This window comes from Thalassophryne amazonica, chromosome 16 (assembly GCF_902500255.1).
Source record: "Thalassophryne amazonica chromosome 16, fThaAma1.1, whole genome shotgun sequence".
Classification (NCBI taxonomy): Eukaryota; Metazoa; Chordata; class Actinopteri; order Batrachoidiformes; family Batrachoididae; genus Thalassophryne; species Thalassophryne amazonica.
In genome coordinates, this window is record NC_047118.1 from 18,668,333 (window position 1) to 18,685,160 (window position 16,828).

Consider the following 16,828-nt stretch of genomic DNA (forward strand, 5'->3'; position numbering starts at 1 on the left):
ATTGACACTATTGCCACTGGGTGTTTTATATGAGTTAAAAAGGACAATGGGGTGCTCACCAATGCAATCTCCATGCCCTTGTCCATTACTTCATCATCATCATCTTCACTCTGTAACAGAATAATAATCATGATTAATTTAACCCTACTGAAATTAAAGAGTTGCGATTACAAATAAAGCAAGCAAAGAACAATAAGAATTGTAGATGTAGCTTACCTCAGGACTCAAAATATTCTTCTTCTTGTGAAGCCGCTGTGGTCTGTACATGTGTGGTAAAAAGAACAGTTTAATATGATGTGTATGTAAAGCATGCCAGTTAATGTAATTTATCTCTATATACTATTATACGATTCCTTGGAAATAATCATAATGTTACTTTATACATACCTTCTCTTTCATTTCCTTCTCTATAGCTCTTGCCAGTTCTTCTTCACATTGTTCTTTGAAACCACTTTCTTTTTCTTATTAATCTACAGAGACAAAATTATATTGCAGCATTAACAAAGTGAAATCCACACATGACAAGGACATACACAGACACTATCATAGTGCATTCATGAAGAAAACAATCCCTAAACTGCCATTAAGAGAGCAATGTTACTGGATGGCATACGCTGTCAAAATCACCATCAAATTCCAGAAGAAGTATTTCTTTTACAAAAACTGCACAAATGCTGTGAACTTATTTTCAGTTTCTCAATGAGATAATGGTGAAATTTGCAGGACATGAAAGCATGTAAATTTAAATACCATGTTGATAAATTGCCTCAAATAGGCACAAGTATTGTTTGTTTTGTGTCAGATACAATGAGGGTGTCTATTTCAGGGAGGAAATTTACAGATCACTGATGATTCAAGAAGCAAATATAGAAAACGGTACCTGCAATAATGGACGATCATCTTCATCTTCTGAGGATGAATCAAACCTTGGGTTTTTCACTCGCACCCTTTTCTGGTTTGGTGTCTGCAAACATACATTTGTATTCTTTGCATACTTATTTGCTGCTTGGCACAAGCTTGGAAGATCATCTGAAATAGAAGGTACATGAATGTTAATTCTGTAAGGTATTAGGATGTGATATTTAATTATTTTCACCAGATGTATTATTTTGCATGTTTAAAATCTAAATATACCTCTCAAGGGTATTTCACACTGGACACTTCATAAGCTTCAGGTAACCCTACCAACGCTTTAACGCTTCGGAAGCGGCAAGGGGGTGGAGATTGCTACATACACTTTGGCTGTTTCCACAACCTGAAAAAAGTTCAGTGATCACCATGTTTCTTCAGAAAACTGCTCTATAACTGAGCAGTCCTGTGACACGTTTCTGTTTTGTACAGATCAGTGGTTTCTGCGCCGATCTCTTATGTAGAGATCAGCGGTTTCTAACACTAGTCTTCCGTGTTTTGGCTATGTCACAGCTCAGTGTCAAAAAGTTGGACTGGGTTGAACTTTGACCGCGTCCGCCTGTCGACAAGCGGCAATGTGCACTCCCGTCAGAAGCGTCGCTTTAGCTTTTGGCGTGACGCTTCTTACGTCTCTAAAAAGCAACGCGTCTCATTGACAATAATGCTTTTTAGACCGATTCGTGATGCCTCTGACGTGTCCAGTGTGAAAGGCCCATTACTTCTGTGAAAATTTCAACCTAAGTGTAACATACTGAGTTGAAAATGTCAAAAATGATTCATTTTTTCAGACCAATTTGCATACTATTTGCATAAGCAATCTTTCAGGTGTGTAAATAATCTAATAGTTTACCATAATCAAAACATACACATAGCCATTTAAACATCTAAGATACACTGATTCTATATAATATGGGCATTTAAACTTGCAATAATAGTAATAAGGTCAATGACCTTGTTGATATGCAAATTAGCAATTATCTCAGTTTGACCATTTCAATTGCTCAATGGATTTGGATGGATTTTGTAGCAAAAAGATCCCCGTGTAAATGGCTTCAAAATGGTGTCTCAGAATTTCTAAGTTCGGCTTAGATAACAGTATTTTCTAATTTATAGGATAAAAATCATGATTTTTATTAATTAAAAAATAAATGTTAGCAGTCTATTTTTTAATTTTGTAATTATTTGATTTAATAGAAGAGTATTTAAGCTTTATAAAAATATTGGTTGTTGGGGGTTACTGCAGCTTTGTCATTACTGTATTATTATTTATTTTCTGTTACCATTTATTCCTGGAGCATGTTATCCCTAAATAAGGCCAAAAAGAATATGATGCCCCCTAAATAATACATAAGCTTGTAAGGAAACTAGAACCACCCATTGTGGTCATATATTGTGAAAATACTTAACTCACCGCCAGTTTTCAAAATGTATGCGCAGCAGTTTTTTGCCTGGTAACTCTTCAAGTGGATCTCTTCTTTCCCAAGTTTCTTCATCAAATTCTTGTTTAAAGGCCATTTAACAATAACCTGAGGAAAAAGAAACACAATGTGACAAAATATTACTATATAATTTGGGGCATTTTAAATTAATTTATTGCTGAGGTCTGTGTAGTCACACATTGTACCTTAGGGGTAACATAATGCGATTAATTTTGTAATGGAACTCATAGGAAAGTAGAAATGAACACTATGGAATTTAATTATGCTGTAGATAAAAAGTGCCTGGTTATTACAAAACATGAATTTCATCTTTTGTGCTGTTAGCAAACAACCAATCAACAGGACAAATGAACTTGTACATGACACAATGGAGGGAGGGTGTCCTTGCATAAATAGGGCGAGCATTGCAAACAAATTGAGCATGTTTTATTCAATGGTAAAATGAGTTTCCTAGTCCAGAACTAGTGTTGAAGCAGGTCTTAGATTCACCTTCAAAATGCTGGTCGAAATAAGCGAGATTGGAGTTCCGAGTGCGCATGTGCGAGTTGAACATCTGGTAGGCAGCTCGGTATAAACAAACGCTGTTCGTCAATCGTGAAGCATTGTTGAATCGATTTAAAACTGAAATCGAATATTAACACAAAAAGTATTTACGAGATGAAATGGGCAGAACACAGCAGGACCGGACTTGGGAGTCCATTGTTTCCTTTTGTTGATACTCCCATCGGTGTTTACAGCCCCCTGACGATTGCAGCGAGCCATTTCTCACTCCTGTATTTCTCAGATGGTATAATATAGAACTGCCGTTCAGGATAACTCCTGGTTGGCTGGTACAACCCGGAGCCCAAGCGCGCACTCGGAACTCCATTCTCTTATTGTGTGATGTCCGAGGCGATCACACGTAACACACAATCCATACCTCTGTTTTACTTCCAATCGTAGACTCTGCAATCTGTTCGTGGCCAACAATCCACTTGAATTCGCCTACTTCAACGGCATCTTCCTCAAAAAACTCAAAAACGTATTTCACCATTATACAAGCGTAAATGTGAAATAAAGGAAACAGACAAAAGTGACGCGGTCTTTCTCCAAGATCGGCCTCGTTTTGAAATGGCGCGATCCTATGAGCGCGTGGCATCATGGGATATAACGACCTATGACCCGGAGACAGATTCATGACTTATACGTGTTTATTTGTTCACATTGATCTAAGTTTAGATGTTTTTTGAAGAAAACTGAAAAGTTAATTCTATTTTAAATTTTTGTTTCATTTATTTAAAAAAAAGTATGCATTTTGAATCATTGCGGGCGCTGCTCTGTTGTACGCATGCGCACCTAACCTGATGGCCCCTCCTGACCAACAGAGAGAAGAAGCAGAAGAAGAAAAACACCAACAACCCGACGGCCATATTTCGGTTGACATGCTTCGACAACGTTACAGACAATATGGGATTAATCCCGATATCTCTCTTCCGAGACAAACAAAATGTAATCGACGAAAGAGAAGAATTGTAGGTGGTGAAACCATTGATCTCAACTCTTCACAGTCGGTTGCTCCCGTAAGTACAAAAGAGACCCGTTGTCTTATGTTTAGACTGGGGGGGTCACTAACAATCGGGCGGGGGGATTTGAAAAAAAAAAAAAAACGAGGCATGCGAAAATATTAAGATTTCTTTCATGAAGAAACACATGTAACATAATGCCACACCATTCTAATCATTGTCCACTTGATTGACAATGAATTTGGCATGTATATGGTTAATTTGTAGATTCTTGAATGTTGGCTATATTATGATCTACAGCATGTATAGAATAACCAGTTGAAATTGAAACTAAATTAGTATGGCTGTTTTCACTATTTGAATTGTTTCCATTTGAACAATATTTCTGTTTGCTTGAAGATAATTTGTATACTGACTTTTTCCTTTTATTAATTTTATGAGAAATTGTTTGTAAATTTTGATAAACATCAATCAAGATTAAAAATATGAAATGCCACTTCTCTGCATACTTGAAATTCATGTTGCTAAAGGTGCATGTATCCTATATTTTTTTCCTAGGAGCATTCAAAGACTGACGAAGGGATTGATTGTAACCACTGTGGCACTGATGTTGAACAACCTGAAACTGACTTACCAATGAATGATCGAATGGACATCAGAAATAGAGCTGTGTTTCAACATAGTAGTTCTCAAGAAGGTGGGGTGGTTTTAGAACAGGATGATCTAGTGGACAATGGAAGCAAGGATGATGTTCTCAATGAAGACCAAGCAGATTCAGCAGACATGTGGTATGGTTGTTGGATGTGATCATAATGTTGAAGATAACACTTGGCATATTGATGGCAACAAGGAAGGCGAGGATGATTTGGGGCAAGACATGGGTGGAGACTCAGTACAAAATGAAGAAATGGATCAGGGGGATGATGAGGACTGGCATGACAATGGAGTTGACTCTGGAGGAGATGATGAAGATGATGATTTTCAGCATGGTGATGGGGAGGAAGGAAATGAACCAGATGATAATTACCAGGTAAATAAGCATCATGACTGATACCAATTTATGTACCATATTTCCTCTATTATAGAAATAAAGAAGCACACCTAAACCAAACATTGCATTTATTGCATGCAATTTATTCTTCATTTAAGCACATGCCATTCTAATAGAACAAATATGGTGTTTGGTTTTTCTATGCACTGTAACCGTATGAATTAGGGCATTGTCTATGACCTTAACAAAAGAAAAACAAATTAAAATATTTTCTTACTTCAAACACATGTACCATATTTCCTCTATTAGAAGTGCATCTTGGGCCAAAAATTTCTTTTTGTATACAGGAATTTTAAATTATTTATACTTATTTTATTTTAACCATATACAAGATAAATGGCATAGGTAACCTAATTATTATGCAGTTCAAACAATATACTTTAGGTGTTTTAAATAAATACTGTCATTATTGATTTAGAGTAATTATATTTTATTAATACTAAATACATAAAGCTGAGGATTATGCATTTCAAATAAATAGGAATTATTACAGTAATGAATATGAATCATGTAAGGTCTATTTGGTAGGTTTGTATTAAAACTATCTAAAAAATAAAGTAAATGGGAATTAGTCATGTAATAAAATTACATAAATCTTCAAAGTCAGGGTTAAATATTTCTGTGAGTGTAATAGTCGCAATTAATGTTCGTATAATAAAAAATTAAGGCTCAACCAACTATAAACAGTCCATGTCTGATGAGTGCAGCCACGTTTATCTAAGGCTCTTTCTGATATCAGCCCCGTGACTAATGTTACACCTTTCTGATGCTCACTGTTTTGTTTTTTTGTTTTTTTTTGCCTTTTTTAGGGATTCAGCCTTGAAGATGGAAATCTTCCAATTTATCCAGATGCACCCATCACCAAGTCACAGAGTCTACTGCTGATAGTGTCCTATGTCTTGCGGCATGGTCTTTCTGATAGTGCTTTGGATGATCTTCTTTCTTTGATATACACTGTCCAAACAGTGTTCCTACATCAAAGTATTTGCTGTACAAGAGTGTTGAAGATTCAATGTACGAGGTATGTTTATTTTTTATTAAATCATCATCTGTACTGACCAATGTGTTTCATATAAAGGGAGTTATGCTGCATTTACACATAGGCAGAATGCATTACGAACGTCATATTTGCTTCATTCTTGGCATTCCTGACATTCTTAACATGATCAGCGGCCAAGAATGTATACTTCGTGGCATTCATTTCTTGTCATTGTTATGTGTAAATGCAGCATTAGTCTGTGCTGTTATCATTTGCCATGGTATGCTAGTAAATCATGTTCTTGTTGGGTATGGTGTTTTTTGTTGCTATACAGATGCTTATCATTGATAATCAATATGCTCAAGCTTCTGTTGTGCATTAAAAAACGACATGCTCTCGCAGGTTTCAATGTTCTTATATTCATACCATTCTTCTATTTCAATTTCAGGTTCACTATTATTGCATGGCGTGCACTGCATATCTTGGCCCCGAGAAATTGACAAGGAATTGTACAAACTGCGGCAATGAATTCAGTGCAGACATCTCAACTGCAGAGGGTAGTTTTTTTCTCAGGATGCCTGTCAAAACACAGCTGCAAAGAATGATGAAAGTACCAGAAGTGGCAGCTGCCCTTGAAAATTGAAATATTGATGAAATCTTGAGAGAAACTAACATAAATGACATTGTTCATGGTAAACTTTATAAAAACCTTCTTCATGATGGCATAATAGGTCCCAGTGACTTGTCATTATTGTTCAATACTGATGGAGTTTCTATTTTTAAATCCTCCAATTTTTCTGTATGGCCTTTGTTTGCCACAGTAAATGAAATTCCACCACATATGCGCAGGAAACATATGATTATGGCAGGCGTGTGGTTTGGAGAATGTAAACCCAAAATGAATACTTTCTTAAAACCATTTGTGGATGAACTTAGAGATTTGGGTGCAGATGGTTTGCACTCACCTCTTGGCCAAACCAGGATTTTTGCTCTTTGCCTGTCAGCGGATGCACCTGCCAGGTCTTTAGTGAGGAATTCCAAACAGTTCAATGGGAAGTATGGATGCGACTGGTGTAAGCAGGACACACCAATACCAATGGAAATGTCCTCCTTCATACTTACCACAATGGTGAAGCACTCCCAAGAACTGACGATGATCAGAGGAGATTGTCAATAGAGTCACAGAGAACAGGGATGTGTCAGCAAGGTGTGAAGGGGCCTTCAGTTGTCATGCAGTTACCACATTATGACTCTGTGAAAGGCATTTGTTCTGAATCACAACACACAGCTTTCTTAGGAGTTACTAGACATTTTGTGGGGACTTGGCTGGATTCAGCAAACAGAGCAGAGGCATATTACATTGGGGACCAAGTGAAGAAATTAGATGAGAGACTGCAGGATATAGCACCTCCAAGTGAAATAACCAGATGCTCTCAAAACGCGGAAGTATTGGAAGGCATCTGAATGGCGAGCTCTCCTGTTCTATTCTTTGGTGGTATTTCAGGGAATTTTAGCTGCTGTGTATATGAAACACTGGTTCCTATTTGTATTTAGTATTTATTACCTCATGAGTGAGAGTGTTTCTGAAAGAAAGGTTCGTGAGAGCAATGCTTGCTTCAGGATGTTTGTTCTGATGACTGAGCGTTTATATGGAATAAGACATTGCACTTTCAATGTCCACTCATTGATTCATTTTGCCCAGTCAGTTATCAACACTGGCCCTTTATGGGCAACTTCCACCTTTGTTTTTGAGGGATACAACAGGACTTTGATTAGGTGTTTCCACGGTACCCAGAAAGCTGGTTTTCAGATTTGTGAGACATTCTCTCTCATGAAGGTGATGACAGAGTTAGCAGTTAGTTGCATGGAGGAGAACACTGATGTGTCTGTCCTGTATACCTCATTGGCCAGCAGACACATTAATCAAAATGTACAAACGTACTTTCAAATAATTTGCGTGCTCTTGGCAAAGGAGAGCAAGTTATTCTGCCTCCATCAAAGTTACTGGCTGCAAGCAGACTGACAGGGAACCAAGTGCACACTTCCGCCGTGTATATAAGAGATTTATTTTTCACCACCAGCTGTATGCCAGCAGTGACTATTTTCAATCTGCTCGGCATTGCAACTGCTATGTTGCATTTACTCATGGTGTGTATAAATATGGAAGAATTGAAACTTTTCTCTGTGTTAAATTGGGACCAGACTGCATGAATGATAATGGTTTTTGTTTGTGTGATAAAGCAAATATCATACTAGTAAAGCCATTCAGCATTACACGAAGACCATTATTTGTTGATGCAAGGCTAGGCTGTTCATCTGACTTTCTTGTAAATATTGACCAACATGCAGATAACCCAAATATTTGTATTTATCCAGGAGACATCCTGCAAAAATGTATTTTTATGAAAACTGATGTTTCATCTTACCTGTGCCCCCTGCCTTCTCGGTTTTACTGGGATTAAGTTGTGAATTGATGGTTACACATGAATGTTTTACATGTTAGCAGAACTTGGCCCTCTATAGAATGCTATAGGGCAGCCTATAGAATTCTCTCAAAGTCACCGTCAAGTCACTCTCAAGTCATGAATCGGCCACCAATTGTTTGCAAGCTCACTTGAGATTTGACTTGAGACTTGCCGATTCATGACTTGAGAATGATTTGACAGTAACTTAGTCCCACCTCTGGCATAGGATATAGACGGTCCTACAGGATTGTATACACTGGCGTATGGGTTGAACTGATATAACATATGCATGTGTAGTTTCAGTTACAGATGTTATAGTAACCATTTGAAGCAAACTGTCTGCATTAATGCTGACCTGTTTGGATGTTTACATCTATACTTGTGTTGATGATACTGCAGTTTCCAAGTTCCATGGTTCGACAAAGAAAATGATATATGTGATTATGTATATACATGTAATAATTTTTAACTTGTAATAAAAGATATTGTTGAATTTGTAATGTGTAACTTTTTTATACTTTGCCTTTATCTGCTTGTGTATAAGCATGATGTGTATATACACACTTCTCAAATATATTAGTTACAAGTGAACAAAATTAATATCTCCTTGCTAGTACAGTGGCAACGTTATCTTGCATAAAAATATGCAGACAAAATAAAACGATCTGTTTTTTCATCCAAATTCCACATTTTTTTCTATCAGATAATTTATCGGCTACATTTGAGCCAGAATTGATTAATATGGTGTTTCTATATACTGGCATGTCTATAGAAACCTATAGGTTTCTATACGCAATGGCGCCTATAGGTCCTTATGTCTGTAGAATGCTATCGGTCGCTATAGGCCAAGACCCCTGTAGGTCGCGTGTCTATAGGTGTTCTATAGAAAGCTATATGACCTCTATAGAATCCTATAGAAACCTATTGAACTTTTTCGTAAGGGTTAGTGTTTGTTTTACTGCACTCTCTTGCTCCTGCTTCCCTCAGCTTTGTCTTCTTCTGGGACTCTCACACATTTTCACTTTCCTTAATCACATCCTGTTATTTAAGCCTTGAATGTTTCTCTGTTTGTTGCCAGTTTGTTTGACCTTGTCTGCGTTCCAGCCTTGTTTTGCTCAACTATGTACAACCTTGCTTTGTGTTAAACCCTGTTTTTTGCCTCAGCCATTGTACTTGGAGTCATTGTACTTTTAACTATGCTTGTTTTTTGACTCTGATTCTGCCTCAGTCCTGACAACATTTCTACTCTGTGCCACTGAACCCAGCTTGCTTTGACCACGCCTCAGCCTTACGTCTGTTATCTCCACCACCTTGAATGATTACCTGTTACACCCTGAAAGGGGGAAATATCAATAAAGACGCTCAGACATGTTTCCTCTCTGGCAGCTTCATTGAGAATGAACACTTGTTTCAAAAACTATTTACAAATATACAAAAGTTCCACATTCATTCTGTCCTTTAACAGGTAAGTATGTTTTTCTTTAACAGTGAAGCAATTTAAGTTTTCTACTTTCTGCTCAACAGGTTAACTGAAATACCACAGGCAAAAACTGAAATTGTCCTTTACAATAATGATCAACTTAAATTATTCAAAATGAAATGTGTCCTAAATTAATAAAGTATATTTTAACATTTGTCTTTTTGTTAAATTCTTTCTTTCTTTCTCGGTGAAATAAACCCACAAATACTGTGATAACTATAAAAACACAACACAGTAGCAGCAGCATACCATAAAACACAGTCCAGCGTCACGTGTTTAACGAGGTGCTACTCCGTGCGTCCACGAGGTGGATGAAGTTAAGCTAACTACCTCAATAGTACACCAGTTAAGGATTAAAACATAAGAAAAATCTAAAACATGCTCAAAATGTGGTCAACATCTTCATAAAACACATACAGAATGACCCGGAGAGCATAAACACTTTTTACATACCTGAAAGGGGGAAATATCAATAAAGACGCTCAGACACGATGCTTCCTCTCTGGCAGCTTCATTGAGAATGAAGCATCGTGACTGTGAGCTCCCCCTCCTGGTCCCTGCAGGCATAACTAATCAATCACCATCAATCTCTCTGAAGGCTCAACAGGTGGATCCCAGATAAAATAACCTGACCTGTATATTTATGGCCATTTTAACCTTGTTTTAACCCATTTTTAGCCCTTTCCTAGCACTTAACAATTTAACAGCTCTCACAGTTTTAATGTAATTCAAAATGAATTTTAAAATCATTAATGATGAAAGAGTCTTACATTTCAGCCATTCGTTCATAGATGAACTCCCAATTTTACTGTTCTGATTTTAATTATGTATTCTAAAACTGCTTTTAATGACTGTTTTGCTGCCTCATGAAATTATCAATTATCGGTTTCTTAATAAAATTAATCTATCACACACTCCCCCGCAAAAGTTGATGTTGTCCCAACATCACAAACATTATGAACCAACAGCTCTTTACTAGGTATGGTTTAGTTGTCTTGACTGCTATGGGGGCAATGACAACATAATAGCTAGTTCTGGTAATAATACCTTTATGCAAATTGACAAAATTTATTTACAGATTATCTTAAGTGTAGCAGTGTCTGTCTGTAGTGTTATACTCAGTATCCCTGCGTAAGTAAGGGTTGGTAAACTGGAAATGGGCTCATCCACATTGTCACTGGCTGCACGGTATGGGCTGGATCTGATAAAGCATGTCATTTGCATGTGCAGCACTATAGCATGCAAGGGTTCCAAGCTGGTCATAGGTGAAGATCTTGGGGGCTCGTCTTTCTCTTTTTGGTAGGCCATAACCTTGTTGTATGTGGTGTTCGGGTGGGTCTGGGAGAGCAGGGCTACAGGATCCTCATCCGTCACAGGTTCATCTGGTTGAATGACTTCACTGATTATCATTGTCCTGCTGTAGCCCATTCTTCTGTTGTCTCAGATTTGTCTGTGTCTATCACAGAGCTTTCCTCAAGCATTGGCTTGTCAGTACTCGACACTGACTCGTGGTCACTGTTCATATACTCAAGGGGCTCGTCGACCGAACTGGGTTGTAATAGTAGTCACATTCATCCTCCTCCTGAGTTGTGGAGTCCTTGGTTGTCTCTGTCATATGTTTCTTGTGGTAGGCATTCCTTTTGGCTGGATTTCCAATGGTAAGTGATCACATGGTAACAACAGGTTGCAATGCAAGATTCTTGACCTTCCTCATCTACCTCAGGTCTAACATCATAGACAGGGATGTCTTCTCTAACCTGGTGGGTCACAATGTGGATAGTGTCTTCCAGTGGGTTACGAAGTTTACCAGTGCCTTCCCTGGGTGTCAGATTGCGAACAAGGACACGATCACCGGGATGCAGCAATGAGCTCTTTGCTTTTCCATCATGATGCCTTTTACCTCTCTCTGTTGACTTCTTTGCATTCACTTGAACAATTTCATATGCTTCCTGCATTTCATTTCTCCATTTTTCCAATGTACTTTCGGTGGTCAAGTTTTCCTGTCTCGAGGTGAGACCAAACAGGAGATCAATAGGTAGCCTTGGGGACCGTCCAAATAAGAGGTAAAAAGGAGAGAAACCTGTTACTCACATCATGTGCAGTTGTATGCATAGATCAACTTGTTCAAGGATTCTTTCCAGTTTGTCTTCTGCTTGTCAGTAAGTGTCTTCAACATTTGTAGCAATGTTCTGTGAATCGCTCGACTTGCCCATTTCCCATGCGGGTGGTAGGGTGTCGTCTTGATCCAAGTACCACCACAGTTCCTCTCAGCTGGGCGAAGAGCTGGTTCTCAAATTCGCCACTTGATCGTGATGTATCCATGGCTGGCAGTCCAAACTTTAGGGCATAATCATTGAATATTCGATCTGCAACTGTTCTCTGCAGACTTAGAGGTGGTGGCATAAGCCTGTGCAAAACGGGTGAAGTGATCAACATTACCAGTATATACTCGTATCCACCTTACATTTATCCAGGTGCAGGAAATCTATCGATACCAGGCTGTGTGGTTACAATACTGGTCAGAGGTGCCCTGTTTTCTTTGCTCGGTGCCTTTTGTTTCAGGCAGGTACATGACCTTGCGACATAGTGTTCAATTTCTTACTGCATGTACGGCCAAAAGAATCTGTCTCTGACTAGTGATGTTGTTCGATCGATGCCTTGATGGCCATCTCATCATGCAACTCTCTCAACACAGTGGACTGAAACACTTCAGGTAATACAAGTTGGTTTTGTTTGCTGTCTTCCTGCGAAGAAGCCATCTTCATCAATGTGAAGTCTCTCACCATTCCCGCAACAGACACTTACTTGGCATACTGCAGGCATTAAGTTCATGCACTGCTGGCATTAGTGTCTCTCAGTTTGCACTGCATCCACCGGACCAATGTTCTTGTCATTGAGCTGTGCTTGTTTGACCTCGGTTGCTGAGAGTGGCTTGTGCACCTCCTTGCTCACAGCTGTACAATGGAAGGGAGTAAGCACTGAATAGACAAATGGTAAGCTGGAGTCTTGAACGTTGATAGCTGGGCCATCGCTGCAACACATCTGATGCCAGTTCCTCGGTACACTGTCCCATCACCTCCTCAATATTTACAGGCATCCGTGACAGGCTATCGGCATCCACATTTTCTTTACTTGGACGATACCGAATGGTAAAGTGAAAGTCTGAAAGCTCCGCCACCCATCTGCATCCAGTTGGGTTGAGCTTGGCACTTGACATAAGTGAGAGGATTATTATCACTGAAGACAGTGAATGTAGGCGCATAATACAGATAATCCCGGAATTTTCTGTGACTGCCCACTTTAAGACAAGGAACTCCAACTTCCCTGAATGAAGATGGTAATTCCATTCAGCAGCAATCAGTGTTTGGGAACCATAGGCTATCACACGGAGTTTGTCATTCTGTCGTTGGTATAGAACTGCCCGAGGCCTTGGTTTGAGGCATCTGTGTGGAGTACAAATGGCTGTGAGAAGTCTGGGAATCCAAGGACTGGTGGCTCGACTAGACATTCTATTAGCCGCTCCAAGACGTTTTGATGTACCTCAGTCCAAATGATTGGTTTATGTGATGGCAATCCTTTTGTCTTTCTTGTGACTTGTCTTGTGTTTGTTGCATTTTCTGTCACACTGGTGTCTGCTTCTGTGCCTTTCAACAAGTTATAAAGTGACCCTGCAATACGGGAGAAATCTTGTATGTACTGCCTGTAGTAACTTAACAAGCCCATGATAGCACGTAGCTCTCCTACATTGCTTGGTTTTTTATCTTTCAAAGCTCTCACTGCAATGGTGTCAGCAGGTTCAATCTTGCTACCTTCAGCAGAAACAACTCTCCCAGGTAGCGGACCTCTCGCTTTGAATATCAATCAATCAATTTTTTTATATATAGCGCCAAATCACAACAAACAGTTGCCCAAGGGCTTTATATTGTAAGGCAAGGCCATACAATAATTATGTAAAACCCCAACGGTCAAACGACCCCCCTGTGAGCAAGCACTTGGTTACAGTGGGAAGGAAAAACTCCCTTTTAACAGGAAGAAACCTCCAGCAGAACCAGGCTCAGGGAGGGGCAGTCTTCTGCTGGGACTGGTTGGGCTGAGGGAGAGAACCAGGACAAAAGACATGCTGTGGAGGGGAGCAGAGATCGATCACTAATGATTAAATGCAGAGTGGTGCATACAGAGCAAAAAGAGAAAGAAACAGTGCATCATGGGAACCCCCCCGCAGTTACGTCTATAGCAGCATAACTAAGGGATGGTTCAGGGTCACCTGATCCAGCCCTAACTATAAGCTTTAGCAAAAAGGAAAGTTTTAAGCCTAATCTTAAAAGTAGAGAGGGTGTCTGTCTCCCTGATCTGAATTGGGAGCTGGTTCCACAGGAGAGGAGCCTGAAAGCCTGAAGGCTCTGCCTCCCATTCTACTCTTACAAACCTAGGAACTACAAGTAAGCCTGCAGTCTGAGAGCGAAGCGCTCTATGGGGTGATATGGTACTACGAGGTCCCTAAGATAAGATGGGACCTGATTATTCAAAACCTTATAAGTAAGAAGAAGAATTTTAATTCTATTCTAGAATTAACAGGAAGCCAATGAAGAGAGGCCAATATGGGTGAGATATGCTCTCTCCTTCTAGTCCCCGTCAGTACTCTAGCTGCAGCATTTTGAATTAACTGAAGGCTTTTTAGGGAACTTTTAGGACAACTGATAATAATGAATTACAATAGTCCCGCATGAGGAAATAAATGCATGAATTAGTTTTTCAGCATCACTCTGAGACAAGACCTTTCTGATTTTAGAGATATTGCGTAAATGCAAAAAAGCAGTCCTACATATTTGTTAATATGCGCTTTGAATGACATATCCTGATCAAAAATGACCTCCAAGATTTCTCACAGTATTACTAGAGGTCAGGGTAATGCCATCCAGAGTAAGGATCTGGTTAGGACATCATGTTTCTAAGATTTGTGGGGCCAAGTACAGTAACAGTTTTATCTGAGTTTAAAAACAGGAAATTAGAGGTCATCCATGTCTTTATGTCTGTAAGACAATCCTGCAGTTTAGCTAATTGGTGTGTGTCCTCTGGCTTCATGGATAGATAAAGCTGGGTATCATCTGCGTAACAATGAAAATTTAAGCAATACCGTCTAATAATACTGCCTAAGGGAAGCATGTATAAAGTGAAATAAAATTGGTCCTAGCACAGAACCTTGTGGAACTCCATAATTAACTTTAGTCTGTGAAGAAGATTCCCCATTTACATGAACAAATTGTAATCTATTAGACAAATATGATTCAAACCACCGCAGCGCAGTGCCTTTATACCTATGGCATGCTCTAATCTCTGTAATAAAATTTTATGGTCAACAGTATCAAAAGCAGCACTGAGGTCAACAGAACAAGCACAGAGACGAGTCACTGTCCGAGGCCATAAGAAGATCATTTGTAACCTTCACTAATGCTGTTTCTGTACTATGATGAATTCTAAAACCTGACTGAACTCTTCAAATAGACCATTCCTCTGCAGATGATCAGTTAGCTGTTTTACAACTACCCTTTCAAGAATAGTTCGCATTTGCTAGGCTTTAGCTTTATCCATGCTTCCTCAACAAATGAAGCACTTTGCGGACATGGTGACATGCTCCTCAAAAGACTGACTATACACAAGTGTATCATCCAAGTAGGGCACACAGATGTTGTCTCTCACATCCTCTAAGCACTCCTCCATGCACCTTTGGAAGGCAGCACGTGCGTTCATCAGCCCAAATGGGATTCTTATCCATTCATAGAGGCCCATGGTGTCACAAATGCAGTCAAAGGCTGGCTGTTCTCATCCATGAAACCTTGATGGTAGGCCTTTACTTGGTCTAGTAATGAGAACCATAAATTGCCACCCAGGCTGTCAAGGATGTCCTGCACTCGAAGGATCGGCTGTCTGTCAGGGTGGGTCTTTCTTTTTAGTTCTCGGTAATCTATGCAAAGTCGAAGGCTCCCGTCCTTCTTCCTTACACAGAACAATGGTGATGTATAAGAAGAGTTCGATTTCTTCACCCATCCCCGTGCAATAAGATTGTGAAGATAATCTTTCATCTCCTTATATAGTGGTTTTGCACAGATAGGTAGGTGCGTGCTACAGGATCCATATCTTTCAGCGATATGCTCAACTTCAGTTTCTGTATACATCTGATGTCATTGATTTTGAAAAGGAGGAGCATTCATCGCGAAGCATGTCCTGCACCACTACTCTCTCAGGTTCATTCAGGTGGCTCAAATCAATTGGTGGATCCCATGGAGTATCAGTAACTTGGTCACTGTCTGCATTAACTTGACTCACTGATATTGGGGGGCAATTATCAGGTTTATCCAAAACAGTAGCTGGATACACAGCCTGAATCTGATGAAGGGTACCCACAACAGTCTTTCCTGGCAGCTCAATATCATGATCAGTGGGGTTTTGCACATCAAGAACTACGTAAGGTGAAACACCATTTCTGAGCTTTATCAAAGTTTCACAGAACTCAAGGCCCTCAGACCACTGGGGATTTATGTCAGGCTCAAACAGGAGTGTAGTGTCTTTCTTAGGTGGCTGTGTCTGCACCTTACAGTCAAGCTGAATAGAACTATGTTTTGGAACTGACTCTTTTGTGGTTTTCATGACATAGTCGTAAGACTGTTCAGTTGTCACCAGGTCAATGAAGGTTATGACATTTTCCTTGTCAAGGCTAGGAAAAGCTGCTTCAAGCGCCCCATGCAACTGCTCGTTTCTTGCAGCATCCAGTTCTTTCGTGTTGGTTTTCACTACTTGCTCAATGACATTATAGCCTAGGATTGGCTGTGAAAGGCTTCTGCCTTTCATCACGAGCATGGGCACAACAAGTTCTTTGGGGTCAGCTCCTTCTGCAGCCAACCCAAAGGTGACCTCAATGAAGCCTTTGTAAGGCATATTTTCTCCATTAGCAGCAGTGATTTTCAAATCATCTGGTGCATCAAGTAGCTCAGACACTTCTTAACTT

General features: G+C 39.5%; 1 long non-coding RNA gene across 1 annotated transcript; it reads left to right on the forward strand.

The window, feature by feature from the left end:
• Positions 1–3,763: 3,763 nt before the first annotated feature.
• On the forward strand, positions 3,764–4,559 carry LOC117528611. Its single transcript, XR_004565835.1, has 2 exons — positions 3,764–3,907; positions 4,409–4,559. It is a non-coding gene; the product is annotated as an uncharacterized LOC117528611 (long non-coding RNA).
• The last annotated feature ends 12,269 nt before the right edge of the window (positions 4,560–16,828 follow it).